Source organism: Pongo abelii, chromosome 2 (assembly GCF_028885655.2).
Source record: "Pongo abelii isolate AG06213 chromosome 2, NHGRI_mPonAbe1-v2.0_pri, whole genome shotgun sequence".
Taxonomy (NCBI): domain Eukaryota; kingdom Metazoa; phylum Chordata; class Mammalia; order Primates; family Hominidae; genus Pongo; species Pongo abelii.
In genome coordinates, this window is record NC_085928.1 from 54,994,702 (window position 1) to 55,012,538 (window position 17,837).

General features: G+C 34.1%; 1 protein-coding gene and 1 long non-coding RNA gene across 5 annotated transcripts in view; one reads left to right on the forward strand and one right to left on the reverse strand.

Moving 5' to 3' along the window:
* The window catches only part of ROBO1 (roundabout guidance receptor 1), a 1,183,344-nt gene that overhangs the window by 542,111 nt on the left and 623,396 nt on the right, over positions 1 to 17,837 (reverse strand). The gene's annotated exons all lie outside the window — the stretch shown is intronic.
* Positions 1,147 to 10,351, forward strand: LOC129058505 (uncharacterized). The gene is made up of 3 exons (XR_008523645.1): positions 1,147 to 1,302; positions 2,228 to 2,359; positions 9,971 to 10,351. It is a non-coding gene; the product is annotated as an uncharacterized LOC129058505 (long non-coding RNA).

Below are 17,837 nucleotides of genomic sequence, written 5' to 3' on the forward strand. Positions count from 1 at the left end.
CTTTTATATACCTTAAAATCTTTTATGTCATTTGACTACAAATGGTCAAGTTGGTTTGGTTTGTCATCATGAAGCTATAACTATCAGTTGTTGACATCCTCTAAAAAATAAATTGATAAAATATACAGGTAACTTTACATTTACAAGGAGAATAATAAAACCTCAGGTAATTTACTATAAACACTAAAAAACTATAAATATCAGAGTAATAGGTAGTGTTCAAAAATAGATAAAAATCATTTATAATCTCAACTTTTTAGATTTATAGACTCTGGAATCAATGAGAGATGAAAGAAAATTTCTGATGCCAGAAATACACACACACACACACACACACACACACACACGCACACATGAATAACACTCATCCTATTTTTAGAACTTTATTATTTAATCTTTAAACGTGAAAACTATAAAGAACATAGAATTACTTACCATACTAAAGGTGGTCATTTGAAATAAATATATTTACTATACTTGAAAATCTTGTAACAAACAAAGTTTGTAAGACTTTGTAACAAACCTTATGTAAGCTAAAAAATTGATTATGAAGCTACCACTATAAAAGATGATATGAGGAAAAAAAATGTTGCCCGACTGACCTGATCAATTTCTGTGAAAGAGACTGAAAGACTATTGATGGGGGTCAGACAGTGGATTGTCCTGAATTTAAACCACAACCTTTATTCAATAAACTCTGACAGCTTGGGAGATAAAGTTCAGGTCACACTGGCATTATTTCCTTCACAGCTTGATAAAGTAAAAAACAGCACAGTAAAATAACATGAATTAAATAAAATGATCATCTTTATAGTGTTCTTTGAGTGAAATAGATGGTGACTGAGATAAAGCTAGTGGATAATTCTACTGTAGATGATGTGATTAGAGATTACTTAATTGGTAGAAATAATAGTTGGTGTGCTGGGCTCAACCCCTTAAACCTTTGAGAATACTTCAAGTGGGTAACTTCATATTAAAGATAAAGAAAGCAAAAAAAAAAAAAGTCTACTTAAATCTACTTAAATTGCCTGAGAAATTTTCATAGGCTATTTCTATTTATAAAATAATGCATATTTATTTCAAATACCAATAGAAGTGTCTGCTTTAAAAGCAATCCTAAACATAGAAAGGCAATTATGTCACAGAGCTTGGAATTGACCCCACCCCCACTTCTGAGGTTCACCTGTCATCACTCACCGTTCAAAGGGGGCCTGAGAATGGATGTTTAGGGCATCAGAGTAGTTCCTCAGGGAATAAAGATGTAGAAGAATATACCACTGAAAACTTTTAGGAAAAGAAATGGTCTGTAAAAATAGAGCCCATCAATTCTATCAGCCATATTGATTCTTTTGTCATTTTTGTGAACATAACTGCAGAAAAATATGTTTAGTATACTTTTGTAGACCTAAATATAGTATGACAGATATAGGATCATAGAATATATATATATATCTCTAAAGTGTATGTATATACATGTATATATGTGTGTCTGTGCATGTATACATACATATATACATACATATGCATATATCCTGGACTTGTATGAAGTATGCAGACATCTTATCTGCGGTAAATAATATTTTAAGATTGATTTTTCATTGTTACCACTTTTGCATTGTTATTTGGGACTGCAAAGAATTAAATGTATGCTACTTTATAGAACTAAAATCAAAATTAAAGACATAGAAAGAAATTTGAAGAGTGCTGAAAGAAAAAAGAATATAGGACAAAATAGAAGAAAATGCTTAGTATCCAGTATCTAGAAAAATTAATATAGATCTTAGTTGAATCTGATTATTTAAGAGGAGAAAAAGCAACGAAGTGGCCAGTTTTCTTGAATGTAGGGAAAATTTAGATTGTCTAAAGCAGAAGGAAATGGTGAAAATATCTTTCCCATAGTTGCTTTAGTTATATATTGTCAGAGTGTAATGGATATTTCTAAAAGGTAGGAAGAAATATTGAAATTGGTTTTAGAAAGAAATTCAAATAAGTATTGACATATCCATGGAAAATAGTGTAAAAGCATCTCTGATCTAAACTAGATAGTTGCATAGTATAAATGTTCTGAATTTTCTTTTCAAATAGGAAGTAAAGGTAGTAATGGAAAATTTTGATTTAAATTCTAATTTTATACCACCTTTCCAGTAGCAACTTAAAATGAATATAGTCGATGCAATTGGTTCAAGCATGGTTTAAAGGCTGATTTTACTCTATCTTGAATTTCCAGTTGTGCCTGCCTGAGAGATACTTTGCCAATCACAAAATTCAGAAGGTACTTTCTGTTTGACAAAAGCCAAGAAGCGTGGCCTACAAAACTGGCCACTTTTTCATTAAAAATAAACGTAAGAACACTGAGCAGGTGAGTTTTCTTTTCAGTAAATGAATCATTTCAAGAGATCAAAGAGGCCGAAAATGAGATATCCAATATTTAGGCGATGTTCCCTTGGCAACGATATTCCTTACACAGCTGTTGTCCCAGGCTGAAATTAGTTGCTTAGAATTTGAGTTAAATAATCCCATCCTTCAAATGACTTTAGGAAATCGGGTGTTAGGGAGACCAGCCAGCATCATTTTGTTAAGTGGTCCTTGAGCAGAAAAGTACTTTCCTTTGAATAGGAGAAAAAGTTTGATCACATTTAAGCTAATCTATCATTTATTATACACAGTGGGTGAGATAGTTAATGACTCTATTGATTTCTTTTGGTGCTTAGTTTCATATACAGCATTTAACCAATGTCAAACTGAATACAGAATTTGTTTTACATTTGTTATTGATGCACCTAAATTTTTTTATTTATGCTAATACATATTGATTTCAATAGAGAATTTCAAAACAGCTATAGATAAAACTAGATTTTAATTCTCAGATTTTTTTTGGTTGTTGTAACTTTAGGTATCTTTCTATGCTTGCTTATAGTTAGCTTCAGAGCTCCTGTTACTTTTACTAGGAAGGAAAAAGAACATTGAAACTTTGCCAACAATGTTGGTCACAGACATTTCAGGAATAGCTTTCTTTCCTCCTTCTCTTTTCTTATCTGCCTCTGTCATATCCCCACTGTTCATTTATGGAGGCCGCAATAATTATTCTTTGATTCCTCCCTCTTCTTTGAGAGTCATATGGGCCACTCCTAGAAGGCTATCTGTCTTTACTAAAAGACAAAGAAAGAAATGGAAGCACAATAGGAACACAAGGGCTGCAAATGTGTTCAAACAGCACCACGATGGTAAAGGGGATTCACAGTAAGAATGAGAAGAAAGACTGAAAGACTATATACAGAATGAATATTATAAAAAATATACCATTTAAAAATTAAAGGAGCTGGGAGAGGTGATGTGCGTCTCAGATACTCAGGAGGCTGATGGGTCTCCTGAGCCTAGAGTTCGAGGCCAGCCTAGGATAGATCTGTTAAAAAATTTTAAATGAAAGAAGTACTAGCAATAAGATATAAGCCTGGGAACAGGAGCAAGGTCTAAAATAGCATGACCTGGGAGGAACAAAGCAAAACCAAATGATTTAGGCATCATATGAGAAATAGACAAAGCCAATTTTTGAGTTGAGTTCAATAGTCTATATCGAGTGGGAACATTCATGTAAGGTCTCATGGATTAGACCTGTACATGATCATAAAGTAAGTCGTTAAATTCTGAAGCTGTCTGAAATCATCATTAAATTTAAAAAGCTTAAGAATTCAAATGAGACCTCAAAATCAATTCTCAACATTAATACTCATTCCTAAGGATTCACTGAAATACTGAATTCCTAATGATTGTCTAATAAGAATCATTAATTAGATTATCTGTATTTTGTTGATGTGATCACTAATTAAAATTTAGACATACCATAAACATAATTTTAGAATGCAGGTGCTCAGAACAGCAAAATCTAAGATGTGTTCAGGCAATGAAGTGCTGGAGTCTCAAATACTGGCGCCAAGTGAGTCATTGTTTCCCAGCAATTGGGACTTAACACTTGTTGGAACACAACAAATGTTCTCAGCAATCTGTTCCCAGTTCCATATTTGTGCTGATACATTGGTAGCCTCAATGTTGAGAGTATTTAAATGAAAATCAGTGAATATTATAAATCAGGGCCTTTGCCCCAGAGAACCAGTTGTTAACTACTTACCAGCATACTTTTGCCTTCAGATAGTTATATCATGTTTATTATAAACTGTCGCTTTAAACTACTCAGTGAGAATCTAAGCAAACTAGTTAACAGTTTCCTTAATTTTCCAATATCCCAAGGCTCAAAGGGCATTTTTAAATTTGATATTTGCATAATAGCCTTTTTGATACTTTCTTAGAATTTCTATCTCTCTGCTTATATTATCTATCTACTTTTGCATGTTGTGTGCTTTTTCTATTGCAGCCCATAGTGTACTAATCATAGTTGTTTTATATTCCTGGTCTAATAATTCCACATCCTAGCAATATATGACTCTGGTTCTGATGCTTATTCAGTCTCTTTGAACTGTGGTGGTGTTTTTTGTTTTTGTTTTTTTTCAGTCTCTTTGAACTGTGGTGTTTTTTGTTTTTTGTTTTTTGTCTTTCAGTATGTTTTTTGTTGAAAATGGATATAATGTATTAGGTGAAAGGGACTCAGGTAAATCAGCCTCAGTGGTTTGGTGGCAAGGTTTGTGAGGAGGGGAGGCATTCTATACTTCTATAATTAGGTCTCAGTGTTTTGGCGAGTCTGTGCCTCTGGACTGTGAACTTCACCAGTGCTTCTCAATCTTTTTAATTTTTTTTCCACCTACTTAAGGGCCAGAAGGGGCTGAAGTCAGGCACGTCCCTCGCCCAAGTTCAGTTAGGCTCTGATGAAACCCCAGTACATTAGGCCCTTATAAAAGAGTTACTCCTGATGGCAGGCCTTGTTAAGAGGAACAGAATGTTCTGGCACATTTCAAAATGGTTACTTTTCTCTTCCCCTTGTCAGAAGCACAAGGGGAATTTCCTATAGTGCGGACCTAGTAGAGTTCCTGGAGGTAAAAATCATAAAAGGTGAAGGTCCGTTATCACTGGGTCCTTGTGGAGTGTTTAACCCTCAGATGTGCACACTGAGCCTCCAGTAACTTGTCAGTTGCAGTTCAGATTTTCCCATCCAGACACTGGTTCCCGACTGAGGTTTTTGCTCCAATTAGTTGTTTCTCTCTGTATCTGCCTGTGTATGTCTCTAATTTTGGGGGTGGTGGTTTGCCTTGTGACCTCACCTCTGTGACAGATCTACGAAGAGTTGTTGATTTTTCCTTTTTCTTTTTTCAGCTTTTTACTTGTTATTAGGATATAGTGGCAACTTCTAAGTTCCTTACATGCCAGACCAGAAATCACAAGTCCATCCTTTTATTTTTCAGGGTGGCTAACAATGAATGTGAAGTAATATTTTTTCTAAATGTGTGTTTTGAATTTTGCAGGCAAGCTTATTATGTTGGGTTGTGTTTCAGCTACATGTAATAAATGCCATTGGAGGTATTTAAAAGGCAATATTATGGCAGGTAGGAAACGCACTTATTCTGACATTTAATATTCAATGAATAAGGATTATAAGTTATAAAATTAAATACTTATCTTTACTAAAAAAGGATAGTCTTAGAGCATTTAGACAATTCAACATACAGGCCCCCAAATTCACGTTTAAACATTAAAAATTCCTAAGACCTTTAAATAAAATAAAAAGTCAAGTATAAATATTTGCATTCTGTTTCAGAAAGAGCTACAGGTTTACACATAAATATTTGCTATATGCATTTTGATGCATAGTGTCTCAAGTTTACATGTCCATAAAAGGATATCTTGACTTCCATACCCACCACCAATACACATACATACCAAATCTCACTAAAGGATAGAATCCTCTACCTTATCTTGCAAGCCAAAAGTTTAGGAGTCATCCTTAATTCCCTGCCCCAGACCCTCTAATATGGTGTGGCTGTGTCCCCACCCAAATCTCCCCTTGAATTGTAATAATCCCCATGTGTCGAGGGCAGGGACAAGTGGAGATAATTGAATCATGGGGGTGGTTTCTCCGTACTGTTCACGTGGTAATGAATAGGTCTCATGAGATCTGATGGTTTTATAAATGGGAGTTCCCCTGCACAAGCTCTCTCACGACGGCCGCCATGTAAGACATGATTTTGCTCCTCCTTGCCTTCCATCATGATTGTGAGGCCTCTCCAGCCATGTGGAACTGGGAGTCAATTAAACCTCTTTCCTTTATAAATTACCCAGTCTCAGGTATGTCTTTATTAGCAGCATGAGAATGGACTAATACATACATGCCAAATCTCACTAAAGAATGCCATCCTCTACCTCATCAAACAAAAAAGGAGTCATCCTTGATTCCTTGTCCCAACCTCTCCTTTCTGCATTTCACACATCATTTCAATCACCAAGTATTCTTGGCTCAGCCAACAAAATATACCACTACTTCTCTACCTGCCACTATCTATCACTTCTTAATCGCCCCTCATCTCTCACCTGGACCATGTCAATAGCCCTCTAACCAGTCTCCCAAACTCTGTGCTCCTCTTTCTCTATAATCTGTCCTTCAGAGAACAACCAGAGTGATTTCTACTTTGCTTTAAAATAGAAATCGGACTTAGTTTTCTGCTTATAACTTTAAATGACTTTCCAATATATTGAGAATGAAAGGAAATTTTCTTCTTCTGGACTGCAAATCCTTCACACCTTTGTCTTACACTACAATTTGGGCCAGTTTCCCCTTTGATCACTACGCTGAAGCGCTGGTCTTTCTCTTCAAATTATAGGCCAAGCTCATCCTTGTCTCTGCAGATAGCATTCTCTTTTGTCTGGAACTCACCACTCTTGTCTCTGCTGAACTGGCTCCTGCTCATCTTTCGGTCTCAACAAAGATGTTGCTATACCACAAAGTTCCTCCCTAACATTGATATCTGATTCCATCTAATGATGACAGCCTTGGTCCCTGAGTAATTTTACTGACATTTTCTTTTTTAATCTAGCACATTTCAAAATCTGAACTCACGTTGTACATTTATATGGATACATATCAAGTGTTGTCTCCTTTCACTGGAATATAAACTTCATAAGAACAAGGCTCGTTACCTTATCATTAAAAAAATTCCTATTATCTAGGGCGGTGTTAAGTGTACCATTCAACAGATGTTCAATAAATGTGTTTAATTATGTAGAAATATGTTACACGTGCAACAAATAAGCAAGTAGCACAAATATACCTTGAAACAGAAATAATAGTACAGATGTTTATGTTTAAGGTGATCTCTTCATGTAATAAAACTTCCATTATCCAGAAGATAATATTTCTCATAAGCTTTGTTTCCTCCATATCAGGAAATTGAGTGAATGAGAAAGAAAACAGACAGAAAGAAAGAGAAAAAAAGAATGTGGAGGTAGAGTGTGGGGACAGAGAAAAGACTAAGGTGGTACAAGAATATGTGCATTGACCCTTCACTGCATTTCTACTTTAAGACAAAGAAAGGGTGCCCTCGTTTTTAATTGAACTGTTCAAAGAAGGAAAATAACACTGCTTTAGGTATCTGCCAAATGCTAGGAAAATCATGTTTATTATATGCATATTGTGTAATAATCATTCATTCATTAATGCAACGAATATTTATTGTACTTCTATTACAAGGTCAAATCACAAAAATGAATAATATGATGTTTAGCTTGATGAAGCTGACAGTCAAATGCGAGGAATCTGACAAGAAACCGAAATAACAGAAAAATAGAATAATTGCAAACTGTGCCAGAAACAAACAAAGACACTTACACAATCATGCAACAAGGGATTCATTTGGAGGGGTAGTGTCAGGAAATGAAGGCTTTTCTGAGATGGTCATATTTAAGCTGAAATCTGAGAAATGAAGAAACAGCTATCTGAATATTTCAGCAGAAGACACGGCATGTTCAAAGGTCCTGAGTTGGAAAAGACTTTGGCGTTTTCAAAGACATTAAAACAAAAACAATAGCCCATTTTGAAAAGTGAATGAGGTTCAAGTCTGGCAAAGGTCAAATGATGTAGAACCTCATAGGTAATGGAGGACATTCAGTGGGACACAATCCAACTTATATTTTAAAAATACTACCTTGCCTGTTGTTTGGAGGACGGGTATGTGTGCACTGAGGGTGAGTGGGTGGTAGTAGTGATGGACATTTTGAAATGCACATTTAAAAATTTTGGAAAGCAAAGTTTAGGAAAAAGTATAATTCAAGCTGAAGACTTCCACATAGAAGAACCGTGCAGCACCAAGCAGCTAATGCTCAGTTGCTTAACCCTATCTTTATCAGAGAGCAGAGGATTGGGTCTCCACTAATAAAATCTTCAACAATAGCAACAAAACCAAGGACAATTAATTTTATTTAGTGCTAATTTTGAGTATCACAGTAAGTTGAAAGCAAGCTCCATGTTCCAAGCAATTTAAAAATTGAAATTAAAATAATCTTCCAATTACTTCACAGAGAGGCTAACGTACCTAAGGATCCACAGATAATAATCAGCAAAGCTTTGGGTTCAAACTGTGTTCTCTGAATCCAGAGCTCATATTTTTTTCAAGATTAGAGAAGGAATATTGCTATGTTATAGTTAACATGGTGGTCTAAAAGCTTATTACAGAAAATAGCAAAAGGAATAATAATTTGACAAAGTAAATTCAGTTCCTCCTCTACAAATATACTCGTCTGCTTAATACTACTGTGATTTATTTCTATAGCTCTTTACATATTTATTTGAATATATATTAAATAATAATTTATATATAATACAAATAATATATTACTCAGATATAGTGAACTAGGTTTTAACATATATCATTACATTTTATCCTTAAAAATATCCCATGTGGTATACATGACAATTGCTGTTTCATCCATTTTACTCCTTAAGAAGTAGTCTCATTGAGCTAAGTGATGTATTCAAGGACATAATCAAGTATCTGCTCCTTAGTGAGGCCGTCGCTAAATATCCACTCTTAGTAGCACCCACTAGTCATTCTTTATTTTACTTTCTGCACAGTATTTGTCACTATCTGAAATTATCTTGACTTTAACAATTTCTTTCTGTACTTCCCTCATTAAAATTTAAGGACAATGAGATAGACACTTTAATTGTCTTGTCATCTAGCATCTAAAACCTGCCCACACATAATGGGTTCAGAGTAAACATTTGTTGAGTGAATACTGCTTTAAAACATGTAATATTAATAAAAAAATGACAAACCCAAGATTACAATTGAAGCCTTTATAATCTTGGTTAATGCTCATTCCATCACACGATACCATCATCTCAGATCATGGTCACTTGAGACCATGTAAGGTCACCAATAACTGAAATGATACTTTGCATTTCAAAAGCAACTTCAAATAGATAGATTTTTATTTCAGACTGACCACAGTTATACATCTTTGCAATGAAGTTTTTTTCCCCTTTGTTTTCTGTATTGCATTTCATATGAGAGAGATGAGCTCAGTCAACATAGTCACTTGAGACTGATCAAAGTCTAAAGTATTGCATAAAACAACTCACATTTAACCTTTGCAAATGAATAAGTAAAGGGAAATTCATGAATTCTTAAAATATTGTCCCTCGATGCAGATATCAGCCTCTTTCTGGTTTTAGCGTAAATTCACATGGGCAGCTTTTCCATAGGCACTTTTATTTTTCCTAAGCAACTGGTATTCCCACTGAATTTTGTAAAAAAATGAAAAAAGGCAAGTTTTAAAATAACATATTACTTATCAATCCTGTAAAGAGGCTGAATAACATTTAGAAAATAAATTTCCTTTTAGCTTTCTAAAGTAAGTTTTTGAAAGTAAATTCCTTGAGCACTTATGTTAGGGCAGAAATTTGTTTTATCCGCAACAACTGATATTTGCAATCAGTTTATTTAGCACAAAAGCGTGTAGAAGAATAAAATAATAACCACCTCCCATTTTTTATTTGTTCCCTATTTTCTGTGGTTGAATTCTGTGACAGCTGCTCCAAAGACAAGGATGAAAATAGACTTAACTACAGCTCTGCTCGGGTATACACATGAGTGCCTCTCAAAGGACACATTGACTCCTATTGCCAACGATGAATGTGGTTCACAAACAAAGATAGCAGGCTACATCTATGTCTCAAACACTGAGTAGCACCAGGTCACTCTGCACAATGAATAAGGCAGATTTGAAAAGATCTACTCTTTTTTTTTCTGGATTGCTATATTGCTTGGTAAGTCATATTCTACAAAAAAGAAAAAGGGCATGTTCTGTAGAGCATACAGAGAGGGATAAACAGTCTGTATAAAAGTTGATGTAGGTATTTGGGAAGTAAAGTAATTGTCCTTGTATTGAATTGTATTTACTTCCTTGAATCAAAATAAACAGCAAACAAATACAAGAACACGAAAAGTCAAGCACATTAATATCTACAAAGAAAAACTTTTTCCAAAAATAAGAGCTTTTTTCTTTGCCTAAAATTATTTAGTGACTCAAATATTTTTTTCATGTATGGCAAAAGTATACTTTTCTGGGCTGATAGTTTGTCTTTCCCAATTACTAGTAATGCTAGAGGAAACCAATCTCGCTTCTCTGCTTCAGTACAGTCCATAGTACATGTGGCAAGAACTGTGCCTCACATTTCCCCTGGATTATTTCGTCTATTCCTAACAGTACCCTAAAAGGCAGGTCCAGACATTACTCCTGTTTTGTGAGTGAAGAGACAAAGGATTCAGCAATTAGAAACCTGTCCAGTTTGCACAACTGGAAAGTGATAGAGTCAGAACTTGAACCAGAGTCCCAGGTCTTAACCAAATTGTCTTGCAAAAATGACTTACAAAAATAATTTACTTTAAAGCCATGAATAAAGTCAGCTGTTTATTTTCAACATTGACTCCAACGCTCTTACTACAATTCATCATTCACTCTGCTCCAAGAATTAACAAGTGCCCACCAAATAATTCACTTCCCAACTTACAGTCCTGAATGCCTTCAACAGTAATTTACAGTTTCTCTGCAAAATCTGAAAGGTTCTTGATCATCCAGCTACAGCCAGCTTTTCCAGAGGGTTGTTCACTCCTAAACACCCTTAGTCCTAGCCATGCTATTCATACTTCACTTAAAATGCCTTTCAACTTCTGTCCCTGACGGAATTCCGTTTATTCTGCCCATCTCTGCTTAACTGGGACTTCCTTTCCTAACCCCTCCTGGAACTGTTTGTCCTTTTCATAGTCAATCCAATGCACGCTGTACCTACAGCAATAGTAAAAATGACACACTAGATCATAAGGTTTTGGTAATATTTATTGGCTATAAATTAAATTCTATAGTGAAAATGACACACTGGATTATAAGTTTTTGGTAAGTATTTATTGGCCATAGATTTAACTCTTCAAGTGCAGACATATATTTATTCTGGTACCCCTTTCATTTTTCACATTGTTACATAATAAGTGACCAATAAATGATCATTGATAAAAATAGCATTATATTTGAAATATATACTTACAAAGGAAAACGATTCGTTTTTCATGTTTTCACTTCAGTTAGTACAATTTAGCTATCTGGCAGCAATTCAATTTGGTTATGGAGTAGACAATTCATCTATCAAATCAGAAAAAAAAATTCTAATTGCCTTTTGAGCAATACTTTAAGGGGGACGATCTGGACAAAAGGTCCAATGATGAAATGATTTAAAACATGCACAAAAAATCTAAATAAACATGCTACTAAAATTAAAAGTTAAAAATGACATTATTTCCATATTTAAGTAGTAAAGTATAATCTAGTTCAGTTACACATAACTTTCCTTGATAAATAAAGAAAGTAAACTATTGAGGTTGGTAAGGAGAATATGAATTAGGGCGTCTACAGATTCTTTTACTTTGTAAGCCTCTTATAATTGTGTTTTACTAATAGTTCCACATTCATATACTTAGAAACTATCATCTAGTTATGGATTCTTTCAGAGAGCACCCTTCAGACTTTGGTTTGCTCTGTTCATTCTCACCGGGTGAGGAAGTGCAGCAAACTGCACACAGAACTGTAAACATTCATTTTCATGACCACCATTTAAAACTACATTTATATTTTTATATTCACATGTTAGCCTGTGTTCTCTCTCTGTCTCTCTCTCTGTTTGTCTCTCTCTTTGCTTATTTTGTTGCTGCCTTTACATTAGAAATAGTCCTCTGGGGAAATGTTGGGGGGGCTTTCTCCCTGGACCTTCTCTGCAGTGATTTGGTGAGCACATGGTTTATTGATAAGCAATGAGAACTGAAGCAGAGTGGTGGAAGCTGGCACACCAGTTACAGATCCTCGTTTAGAAACCAACTGGGCATTCAGTAAGGAGACCATGTGCTCTTGTTTGCAGGCCTCAGCTCAGGCCAGAGAGCTGTCTAAGGATGTGTTGGAAGGAAAAAAAAACAAACACCCATATATTTTAAGTACCTTCTGCCATCAGCAGTTTAAACCTAACGTCATATACTTACCATACTTTCAGAATTTTTCAAAGAAATGTTTAGGATAGAACTAAGAGTAAACTAGGTTCTTGGCCCAGAGTTTGAAGTGTGCAATAAAAGGAATATGAGTTCATTTTTTCCCCAGAATAATTTGTTCTAAAAATTAAAATAGTTCTACTTCGCCGAAGAAGTAATATGTGCATAAAGTAAAAATTTTAAAATTCAAACATTATTAACAAATAATCTAGGTAACCACAGATATATGAGCTGCTGCCAGTTGTGGAACTCCTTTCAGAAATATTGTATATTCATTTACTTTTGAAAGACAGGAAGTACATGGAAGCACATTCTCTAAATTTAATTAACAATAGATATGGATTATGCTCCTTATCAGCCCATGCATTTTCTTTATTTTTATAGTGCTCCATCATATGCAGATAGCAGTTTATTTAACTGATCCTTGTTTTCAGTTAATAGACAATGCCAGAATAAACATTTTTATATGTAAGTACTATGGCGAGTATATTTGTAATTTTAATTTCATAAAAGAAAAGAGTACGTCCTTTTTACATTTCTACCAAGACTTTAGGGCTTTATCTCAACACTTCTGCCAAAAACACTAAAATTTTAGTCACATAATAGTTGAAAAATGGAATCTCATTGATGTAATCTTCTTGATTATGAGTAGAGTACCTTTCAACATTTTTCTGTAATCTATCTGTTCTTGTATTTGTAAAATGTCCCACTGAAGTTTTAGTTTTAAAATATATTCATTTATATATTAATGATAAAACATATCATATATTTTTATGATATTTACATACAATAGTATGTAACACATATATTTTCTGTAATGTATGTCTCAAATATTTTTCTAGTTCATCTTTTAATTTTCTTAATTCTATTTTTATGTAGAAGTTATTATTTCATATATTATCACATATATTAGTAATTTCCTTTAATACTTCTGTTTTTTTAATTTGTTTCAGGTATATATTCCCTACTCCAAGTTGTTAGCCATTCTCTTGTATTTTGGCTAGATATCTGTTTCCTTGTATTGTTTAAGTTTTGGTCCACTTGAAATGTATTTTGTATTTTGTTGTAAGGAGTCAAGCAAGAGTTAGCTTAATTTTTTTCAAGATACTAAACACCTGTCCCAACATTATGTGCCATATATCTTTTCACCATGTTTCAAATTCCGTCTTTACCTTCGCCTCTATTTCATTGTGTTATTCTATTTAGTCATGAACCAGCTTCACTTCATGTTCATACCATATTTCATATGGGCTTTTGTATTTACTTATAATACAAATTTCTTCTGATATTCTACTAGGTAAGCCTGCTGTTTTGGGTTGTGGAGATTATACAGAAAGTAGTCTCCACATTTAAAACAAATTTATCCATTCCTATATTTAAAATAGTTATAGATTAGGTGCCATTCACTTCTTTGGAATGAAGATAAGACATTAGTGCATGACTGAAGTGGAATTGAAAATGAATGTTTTTGGAAGAAATAATATCCCCCATATTATTCAAGTAAAATTTGTATTATGGTGAAAGACAAAGTAGAGTATCTGCAAAAATACTTGATTTAGAGAAGACATAGCTTATTGTGCAAGATCTAATGCATCTTAGCTACACAACCTTAGTAAGTGATTTGGCCTCTATCAACCCTGGATTACTCGAATAGGGAAAATGTTCTCAGTCTACCTCATGAAATTGCTGTCAGGACAACATGCAATACGATAATATCAATTTTATTTCCAAAGGGTAAATTATTATCTAAATCATATCAATCATTCTTATAATACTAATTCTAAATTGTGTGACCTATCATTTAATAAAGTTTGTTCAATAGTGTTATGTATCCGAATCTTCATTAAATCTTTATTACCCAGGTTTCATTGTGCTCCTGAGGAATTTGGGCATCAAAGGCCACTTTTACTTTTGACAATTAAATAGCACAGGTGACCACTACATAATATGTTGGTCTAATTAGAAACGTTTAAATTCAAATCAAGTATTTGAAGAGAGCAACCATTTGATGTTTGGTACTGAGGGAGTACAGCTGTATAATTGATTGAGTCTCCAATTGTCAACCTGCAAATTGGCAAATTAATAGCCCTCATATTCAATTTATGTCAAGTCCTTCAAGTGACCTGAACAAATTACTCCTACTCTGATAATTTGTACCACATCCATTTATCCTATATACTATAACGATTCTTATGTTTCTGAGCCCAGGGTTGGATGCTTGATTTGGGTCTGGCCATCAGATTTGCATTCCCTGGCCACAGTGAGAAGTTCACAGATGGGTATGTTGCCAGTCAAAGCCAATGAAGCATGATGAGGCTTTTACTAAGCTTTCTGGAAAAGAAACTGCTTCTTGTTGCACTTGAATCTGAGTGGATGCAAAGGCTAGATCTAACGTAGCAACTCTATGTCTGAGAAAAAATCACACAGAAGGATGTCAACAGATAGAGAGATAGAGATGTCCTTCCTGAGGACATATTTTAGTTCAGATTCTAGACATATGTGACGCAAAATATTCCATTTGAGTTGAAATCAGTTTAAGGCCATTTTTACTTACAGAATCCAATGAAGAATTTAAGGTTATTTAATGCTATTGTAAATTATACCATAATAATTGATTTCTTAAGCATTGATGTTCACAATATTATTCTGTTCATTGCCTTTAAAAAAATGTGTGTGTGTGTGTGTTGTAGCATGACTATCAAACAAACTTTTTTTCAATAAGGTCTCTTAATTGAGTTATAGTTGATCAAAGACAATTTTAAAGTTAGGCTTTCTTTAAAAATCCTTTAAAATAAAGAATGCCAAATTTTGCAAATATTTTCATTGGAAGCCAATGATTATTAGCTCATAAATTTATCTTTAGTATGGCAGTGTCTTCATATAGAACTGTTCAAAAATTGGGTGTTAACTGAGGGCATATTGTAGGTTCTATCAACATTTCCGGAACATTGTTAGAGCAGCTTGTAAAGGGAACTGCTTTCTGACTCTAATTGTCAATGTAGTGAGATATAAACTTGTAAAATTTAAAGTCAACATCCTAGCATCTTGCTAGTTTTCACATGATTGACTGGTCTAATATGTCATTCAACTAGTTGTCCAGAAAAACTGTGGTTTTATTTAGAAACCTCATGTGATCACAGTGTGGATTCACAGGATGAACAGTGAGAAATATTAAAAGAATGATCATATAGCACATGCTCCAAACAAATGGAAAAATTAAGAGCACTCAGTAACAGCAAAATTTCTAAGCAGCTTCTAGTTTGTAACTGGGGCGAAGCCTCACTCCCCCAACCTCAAGTAGGTAATATTAATGTTACACAAAGTCATTTTTTACTATGCACGTAAAGAGAATTAATGAAAATATACATTAAATATATTTCCCTCATGAGATAATCTTCCGAGTTTAATAATCATGTATCATTCTGATAGATACGCTTTCCTTTAAACCTCCTCATTAGAATGATAAAAAGTCAAGGTATTTTGGTAATCAAAATAGGAAAATGGCATGAAACTATAATAAAGGAAAGCCAGCTGAGGAGCCTGCTACAAAACAATACCATGTATAATTGGTAGTTAATTATGCAGATTTAGCAAATGGCAGAAGGACAGCTGTATTCCTTGACCAAGGCTGCCTGCCGAGTCAAGCTGACATAAATGTAGGAAGGATCCCACTCTATGATCCTGACTGCTGCATCTCTTCTACAATGACAAAATATTTTTGAGTAAGAAAGAAATCCATGGATTTGCTAAAACAAGTCAAGTTGATATATTTGATATAAGTGACAATTCCCAATAACATCATTAACAAAGTTTTATTAAACATATCAATTTTTCTAAATCAAACTTTTAAGGGGACCAGAAGAAAGCCAAATAATAGCCTATGCACTTGTGTAGAGGATAAGTTTACTGCACGGTTCTTTGCAAAAATAATTTCTACACATAAAGGGTCTTTGAAAAAAAGAAATGTCATTGAAAAAGTAAATATAAGTTGTCTTTTACTATATCCATTGAAGAAACAAGCTATAGAAAAAGTTGATTATTGTTGCATTTCACATTTACACTATAACTTTGTATACCTGTTAAAATATCTTAAAACGCTATTTGTAAACAAACTAGTACTTTAAAAATCATTTGGGCAGGTGCTTTATTGGCACTGCCATAGCCAGAGCTAGCCTCTAGTACCATTGCTCTCCTTCTTGACCCCTGAGTACACACTCATTGTTAGATAGAAGGACTGTCTATCCCTAGCTTGGCACCCATAGGCACTTACTGATTTCCTGAGATGGTAGAAAATACCTGGGCAGAATCCATAATTTCAAAATAATACATACCATAATTTCAAAATAATAGATTCAGCCTCTGATGAGCTGCAGTTATACATATTTTCCAATCAGTCACTATGGAGGTGACTTTAATGGAGGAAAAATAAATTTAGTTGAGTAATTTCTTTCCTTCCTTCTCTCAAGTTCATTTTTTTTTCTACTGTTTTGAATCAGGAAGAGAAGTAGCATGTGTCAGCAATGTCTTGCCAATAAAATTTATTTCTCAGTGTATGGTAATAGGCACTAGCGTCATTTCCTGCTTCTTGGACAGTAAAATTGGAAAGGAGTTCCTTGACTATTTGTCAGGGCTTGAGATGCCACACAGGATCCCAGTAAAAATGTATTTCACTAGGTCAGAGAAAATCTCTGAATAGCTTAGAAGATATAGCATCCAAAATGTTGCCAAGAATTTAATAGGAGGAAAGAAGGGATAGAAACATGAAGTAGAAGTGATTTAGAATGAAACTGAAAGCTAAATTAAGGTGGAACCTACACGTGGTAAGGAAATATGGTTTGAGGGATATTTTTGCCTTAATCATTATATGTTCATATGATATTCTCTACTTTAAATAACATTATGTGAAATGGAAGAAAATACATGTGTCTTTTTTCTGGATGGGTGCTAGTTTGCATCAAACGTTAGCCAATCATCTATCAATCCAAAATCTCAGTGTTCACAGTAACTTGTTAAGGGTTTTAGATTTCTATAATAAAATACAGCAATACTTTCAGCGGGAAAAACTGAAATTACGTTTGCACCAACATAATACTTTATGCAGTCATAATAGGATTAGCCCAGAATAGTTTTAGTATCTGTGAAACATTGTCTTACTGTAAAGCCTATTCATATTTCCATGTTATCAGGTGTACATTCTTAGCAGCAAGCATGAGATTCTGCAAGATAAAATAAGAGAAACTGGGTACTGCTCTGCATCCTGTGTACATCATGAATCACTGGTAAGAAACTGAATATGACCTCAGTTCCCGGAATGAACTAAAAAATCATATGTTTAAATTGGTAATTCCAAGCCCTTTTAAAGCATTT